This window comes from Megalobrama amblycephala, linkage group LG18 (genome assembly GCF_018812025.1).
Source record: "Megalobrama amblycephala isolate DHTTF-2021 linkage group LG18, ASM1881202v1, whole genome shotgun sequence".
Taxonomy (NCBI): domain Eukaryota; kingdom Metazoa; phylum Chordata; class Actinopteri; order Cypriniformes; family Xenocyprididae; genus Megalobrama; species Megalobrama amblycephala.
In genome coordinates this window covers 36,551,519-36,558,308 of record NC_063061.1, presented here as the reverse complement: position 1 = coordinate 36,558,308, position 6,790 = coordinate 36,551,519, and the positions used below count along the sequence as shown (strand labels likewise).

The 6,790-nt window shown below is 36.2% G+C and overlaps 1 long non-coding RNA gene across 2 annotated transcripts; it reads right to left on the bottom strand.

The window, feature by feature from the left end:
- Nucleotides 1-2,061: 2,061 nt before the first annotated feature.
- On the bottom strand, nucleotides 2,062-6,313 carry LOC125252083. 2 transcript variants are annotated; one of them, XR_007181146.1, is made up of 3 exons: nucleotides 6,152-6,313; nucleotides 2,496-2,602; nucleotides 2,062-2,118 (listed from the first exon to the last, which is right to left on the bottom strand). It is a non-coding gene; the product is annotated as an uncharacterized LOC125252083 (long non-coding RNA). The 2 variants fall into 2 exon arrangements; XR_007181145.1 differs by lacking the exon at nucleotides 2,062-2,118 and adding an exon at nucleotides 4,450-4,590 and having other exon boundaries at nucleotides 2,358-2,602.
- Nucleotides 6,314-6,790: the final 477 nt, after the last annotated feature.

The window sequence follows — 6,790 nt, the reverse complement described above, 5'->3', positions numbered from 1 at the left end:
ATTTGTATATCACAAATAATGTCATAATGAAAAACATCTAAACATCATGGCTCACACGATGACAAAAACACTTTTTATTTTGGTGGCATTGACCAACTTACTGACACAAAAACTAGGTTTTGAAGCATGAATTGAATGTTACTACATTTTGCAGACATGCAATAGAGTTCTGATGCTCTGAGACTGTTTCACAAAATGTGCCAAAGTAATTGAGAAAAAATTGTAACATTAGTGGAAGAATGTTTGTCAGAACGTTCTGAGAAAGTTCACTGTTAGCTGGGTTTACATTTCTGATATCCCATAATAATAATGCACTTTATCGACATATAACTCATAAGGTCTAATGCATTTTAGGTAAGTTTAAAATGTATTTTAGGTGAGTTTAAAGACACACACACACCTTCAGGGGATCTGAATACTGTACACACACATGTGTCTCACTGCAATTAAAATATCACTGTGACTAAACACTAATATGTGTGTGTATGAGATGAAAATCTGTCTGTAGAAAACCGTCACCTCCCACATCAACTAGCATCCACTGGCAAACCGCTACTGTATTTGTGTGTGTGCAGCTTGTTTTGTTGTGGAAAGTCTGTTTAAACCAAGGGAATGTTTGATCCCGGCCAATTTAGAGGCCTTTACCAAAGTTTGTGTGTGCGTGTTTGCCAACAGATGTAAAATATTCCTCCTCCTGCGCTAATTATCAGCCCTGAACTGCAAGCAGAGACAGACCATGTGTGTGTGTGTGTGTGTGTGTGTGTGTGTGTGTGTAATGATTCGCTTTTCTCCGCAGGCAGGGACGCCCTCTACATTACACAATCCTCTACACACACACACACTATAACCCAGAATTTATTTAATTAACAGCAGCTCAGGCCCAAAACTAATGAGCTTTCTTTCTCTCTCTCTGTGTGTGTGTGTGTGTGTGTGTGTGTGTGTGTGTGTGTGTGTGTGTGTGTGGAAGTGAAGGAATCTTCCAGAGGAAACACACGCTCTGAAATCTAAACGCTACGGTGAGTGAAATCATTAAACTCCAGAACGAGTGACAGAAGAAAAAGATGAAATGATAAAGAGGATGGTGTGGAAGGATAAAAAGAAAAGGCAGGGTGTGTGTTTGTGGGAGAAAGAGAGATTATTTAAGGACAGGTTCTTTGTGTAGTCATTCAGGGATGAGGCAACTATTTGAAACTGCTCCCATTTTAAATGAGCGAGAGACAAGCAGAGAGAGAGAGAGAGAGAGAGAGAGAAAGAGACAGGGACGGTTAGTGATATTTCTAAAGCCAAAAATTAAAGCAGACAGACATGAAACATAATGCAAAATATACACATGCAAGCATGTGAACGCAAGTGTTTTGAGTCACACTAGTTCATTTTTATGTCTCGTTGTGTCTGAAATACATAACACATTGCAAAAAAGTGTTGCATTCTCAGCATGGACACAAGACATTTGCATTGGCATGAACCTAAAGCTTAACAAGAGTTTGAAAAGTATAATTTATTATTGCTAGATCATTTATTATAGCTTGTTAAATTTGCTCCTATTTGGGTGTGAGCAAAAACATGCAGTTTTTGTGTGTGTCCCTTTAAATGCAAATGAGCTGCTGTTCCCGCCCCCTTTCCAGAAGAGGGCGGAGCTTTAACAGCTCAACAACAACAAAGCTGGAGAATCTCACGCAGCCAAAATGAGGATTGTCAGTAACGGTGTTCAGCCTTACATTGTTCAAACCGGAGTCGACACTGATGGAGAGACTCAGGAAGAAGTTACAACTTTTAGGATGAAACTGGACGTTTCTGAATGGTTAGTGGATAAATTGATGTAGTTGCTGTGGAGTTGATTCAACTCATCCACTAGCATGTGCCGTCATGTTGATCTTTTGTGTTGAATTGACCCTCGTTTGTGAAGCAGTCCGGCGTAAAATGACGGCATGACAACAACACTCTACTACAACAACTCTTCCTCTTCTCTAAAGCAGCCCAACATGGCCCCGCCCCCTTTGTTGTGTGTTCTCAGGGGCGGGGTTTATGTAAATTTTAAGGTTTGTGATGTCACTAACCTGGGAAGAAGCTTGTTGTAGTCTCTACCAGCCGTTTGTTGTAGTCCTTAAAAAGCGATTACTGTAAAAGAAAATATCTCCATTTGCATTAAACTTTGAGCGTTGTAACTTTGCAGATGTTGTTTATGATCAAACAGCAACATTACACACTAACTAAAGTTAAAAAAGGGAAATCATAATCAACCAATATTTTTAATATTTTTGTGGAAACTGTGATACATTTTTATTTGAATAGAATGTTAAGCATTTATTTGAATTAAAAATATTTAGTAACATTATAAATGCCTTTTTTGATCAATTTAATGCATCCTTGCTGAATAAAAGTATTAATTGATTTAAATACAACACAAATCCCACAAGGACATAGAGAAAGCATACGCATATTGCGTAATTAATTGCATTTAATTCACAGTATTTTTTGCTTAATTTCAAACTCACCCGTCTCTTTCCACACCCTGAAAATTGATCTGCATTGCTATCCATCAAACGCTCCACTTGTGTAGAAAGAATCTTTTGTGTTCACATATTTGCTTGTCCATACAGGCCTAAAAGGACACACCACATGCATTACAGTTTTTCTCAGTTGCTTTGGTGCATTTCTCACATCACTATTTACATTTGCACAACAGTTAATGCAGTTCTCAAAACAATTAGTACAAACTGCAAAACCTAGTTGATAACCTGCAAAAGTGTGTCACTTGCTCAAAATGGATAGGTCATTCCTCAAAAGCAAGTATTCGTGTCAATGAAAGTGTCAATGTCATCAAGATGAAAAGTCCTGACACCATTGTTTATGAACAAGATAGTCAAATGGCTTTGTCATGTTTTCATTATGACAGTTTACTCTGTCAATGTTTTCCAATGTAAAAAAGTCAGATCTTGGTGACACTACCTGAAAATGCTCAAGACAGCACTATATACTATTTGCACAGCCATTTGAAAAATACAGTAAAGTTACACATTACTGTATTTAGTGAGGTAACTGAGTACAAGACACTGAATATGTATGTTTCACATTTTTACTGCATATGCTCTTTGCAATTCTAATTTGTTCACAGCATTGTGCAAAAGAAAAAAATACACCCTTATTTGCAACAAACATAAACTCCCTTTGGGTAAAGCTGTGCACAACTGTAAACAATATTGCAGTACATATGGCAAATCTTTACTGTAACACTACTGTACACTACAATACACTAAATGTGTGATGCAGTAAAGCTGTACGTCTAAATGTAAAATGTACAATGACAAGTTCTTGTCCCACTGCAAGCTTCATGTATGACACGATGACAGTAGTGCAGATTGTTTAGTGCTGAATTACTGTCCATTTATACACACCTGTTCTCCCAACGAAATGTTTGAATAATTGAATTTACAGTGGTTCTCCCAACATTTGGCTGCACCCTTCGACCAGCCTCAGCCACTGTGAGGCCGTGATTGACAACATGATCCACAATTGTAGCCCTGATTTCATCAGGGATCTGCCTATTGGCCTCTTCTTCCTCTTCCCCTGTTTTGTCCCCTTCCCCTTCCTCCCCACACCCTCACCCCTCTTCCATGAGGCTGACCTTCCACTTCTGTGTCACAGTATTGTAGAAATGGTACACACTATGTCCTGCTTGGTTCGTATATGCTTGTAAAGTGGGGGTTTATGGGATTGTAGAGAAGTGGCTTATCATTGGTTGCAACTAATGCTTCACACACCCCTTCTCATCAGTGAAAGTTGAGATTCACTTGAGAGAAATTGTTCAATTTAGGAGACATTTTCAGGAAAAAAAGATTTAAAAAAAATGTGTAAAATTAGCTTGACAGATTTTGACAACTAGTTCAACATTTTTGTATGTAATGACTGCATCTGCAGCAATGAAATGAGGACTATTAGTTTTATACGGAATGACTATTCAGCATTCACAAGTATAGTTAATTTTGACTGACATGACATAAGCAAATGATAATGTTATAAAACAGCAGAGAGTTGTATGAAAGCAATTGATGCATGTCCAAAAGCATTTGCAATTTGTTCGAAGGAATGAGAAACTGCTACTATGATGTGCACAAATGACTAAATGTTGTGGAGGTTGAACTAACTGTTGTGCAAATGTAAAGAGTGATGTGAGAAATGCACCAAAGCGACTGAGAAAAACTGTAATTAGACAGAAGACAATAACTGTAGGATTTAGTATGTAAGTGTGCATATATGTAAAATGCTGAGCATGTACTGTGCATCACAATGACACTGACAACATAATCACCATCTAAATCTCATTCTCTCTCACACACACATGCACACACTGAACTGGGCCGTTGAGTGCATAACACTCTTGTTTGTTCTGGTTCATGTCACATCAGTTCTTTCTGTTCCCAACAGACTAACACACACACACACACGCACCGAGGGCTGTGTACTGGAGGAATAATCCATCATTCTCAGGTGAGCGCGGGTTCAGCACTCTTTCTCTTACATACTTTATTCATACGAGCTCCTGAACTGCATTAGCAGATCAGACTGAATCCTTGACCAGAATCCTGCTGTCTAAGAAAGAGAAATCACAAATGAGATCTTTATTTTATCTCAATTCTGTCTGCTACACACTAGAGAGAACCTTATAAAACCGTAAAGGTTTCTTTCAGGTGCTTCATGTATGTGACCCTGGATGCACGGGTATATTTGTAGCAATAGCCAACAATACATTGTATGGGTCAAAATGATTGATTTTTCTTTTGTGCCAAAAAAGATTAGGATATTAAGTAAAGATCATGTTTCATGAAGATATTTTGTAAATTTCCTACTGTATATATATTAAAGTAAGTAATTTGCATTGATAAGGACTTCATTTGAACAACTTTGAAGGTGATTTTCTCAATACTCAATATTCCCTCAGATTCCAGATTTTCTAATAGTTGTATCTCATCCAAATATTGTCCTATCCTAACAAACCATACATCAATGGAAAGCTTACAGATGTATACATTTGTTTAAAAAAAAAAAAAAGAAAGAAAATGACCCTTTTGACTGGTTTTGTGGTCCAGGGTCACATATTAGGGGCTCCCATCATGGGATCATTTGATGGATTTAGTTTTAATTTATTTTTAATGAATTAAACAGCTCATAAACAAATTTTTCACTAAAAAAAATTTAATAATGTGTTAAAAATTTAAGTATTATGCAATAATGTAGACATTTCTCCTTATATAGAAACATTTCGGCATAAAGTGTTTTTTACAATTGAGCCAAGAATGCAAATAAAACTGTAAAGACAGTAAAAATAATGTAAAACAATTTTATTGTGTTTGTATAAACATACTAGCATGATGTATAAATACTGTGCAATGAATGAAGAAATATATAATCTTTTCATTTACTGTGTAATTTTTCATTAGGCTACATTTTTTGCTACTTGTGTTCATTATCTGACTTTTTTATTGTTAATATGCTTAATTATCTTGGAAATAATATCACATATCAACAATTTTGATGGTCTTAAAAGAGGCATTCTTTCTCCATGCAAAGTATTATGTATTATTTCTACACTCTGTTCAACAAACTGTCTGTTTTTATCCATCAGAATCAACTTTAAAACACAGCTGATACTCAAATTGCAACACATCTGAGAACATTGAGCTATAAAAGAGCAACCTCTGAGCAATAATATTTTCCTCTGGGCGATCTAATCACATCTAGCTAATGTGTTCTCATAAAGCGAAACAAAACTGATCCAGAACTGCTCAGTCAAAGCGAATCCATCAGCCATTAGAGAGACACTCAACTGATCTGTCACTGTTCCACAACGAGAGCAGCTCCAAACCACAGAGAACCTCTTTATGCCAATCTTAGATCAGATTTCTATTGTTTCCACAGATCTGAGTGACTAATACACATCCAGACTTCCTACTGGTGCTTTCAGAGCACCAGTAAAGAAATTTGCTGACAAAAAGTTGCTTTAAAAAGTTCTATTCAAACCATAAAACCCTTTTGTGTTCTAATTGGAATCTTCATTTTTAGAATGCTTTTGCTTCAGAATTCTCCTTTGTGTTATGACTTTGACGTCTTTTGAAAATGAATTTGAGCCGAAAATCACTCTGTGCTTTTGTACCTGTGAGCGAGCATGTTGTATGGGTTGGGTTTCTCATTGTAAAGAGAGCAGCAAACATCTGTCCGACTGACTGAACGAGCCCTGTGGACCGCTTTCATCACTAATGAGTGTTTACTGCCTGGAAAACAGAGACACACAAACATATAAACGGAAAAGGTTACGTTTTATTTCAATGGTCCACTTTAGACATTCTACTAATTATAAGTAATTTTTGCAACTACATGTCAACTAACTCTCATTAGAGTATGTACAATATACAATATGCATGAAGAATAAAGCTAGTAGGGCTGGGCAATATAGCTAAAATTTTCACACAAACAAACAAACAAAACTTTAACCATAATTAAAGTGTTTTTATGGAAGCTTGTTTCTGCCCCTAAATAAAAAAAAGGTAATTGTGACTTTTTATCTCATAATTCTGACTTTTTTCTCACAATTGTGAGTTTTTATCACGCAATTCTGACTTTTTAACACGCAATTTGAACTGAGTTTTTTCTCAACTGGACATTATAACATGCAGTTGCGAGTTTATATCTCACAATTCAATTTATATCATATATCAATTTTGACTTTATAACTTGCAAATGTGAGTTTATATCTTGCAATTGCGAGAAAAAAAATCAAAATTGTGAGATAAAA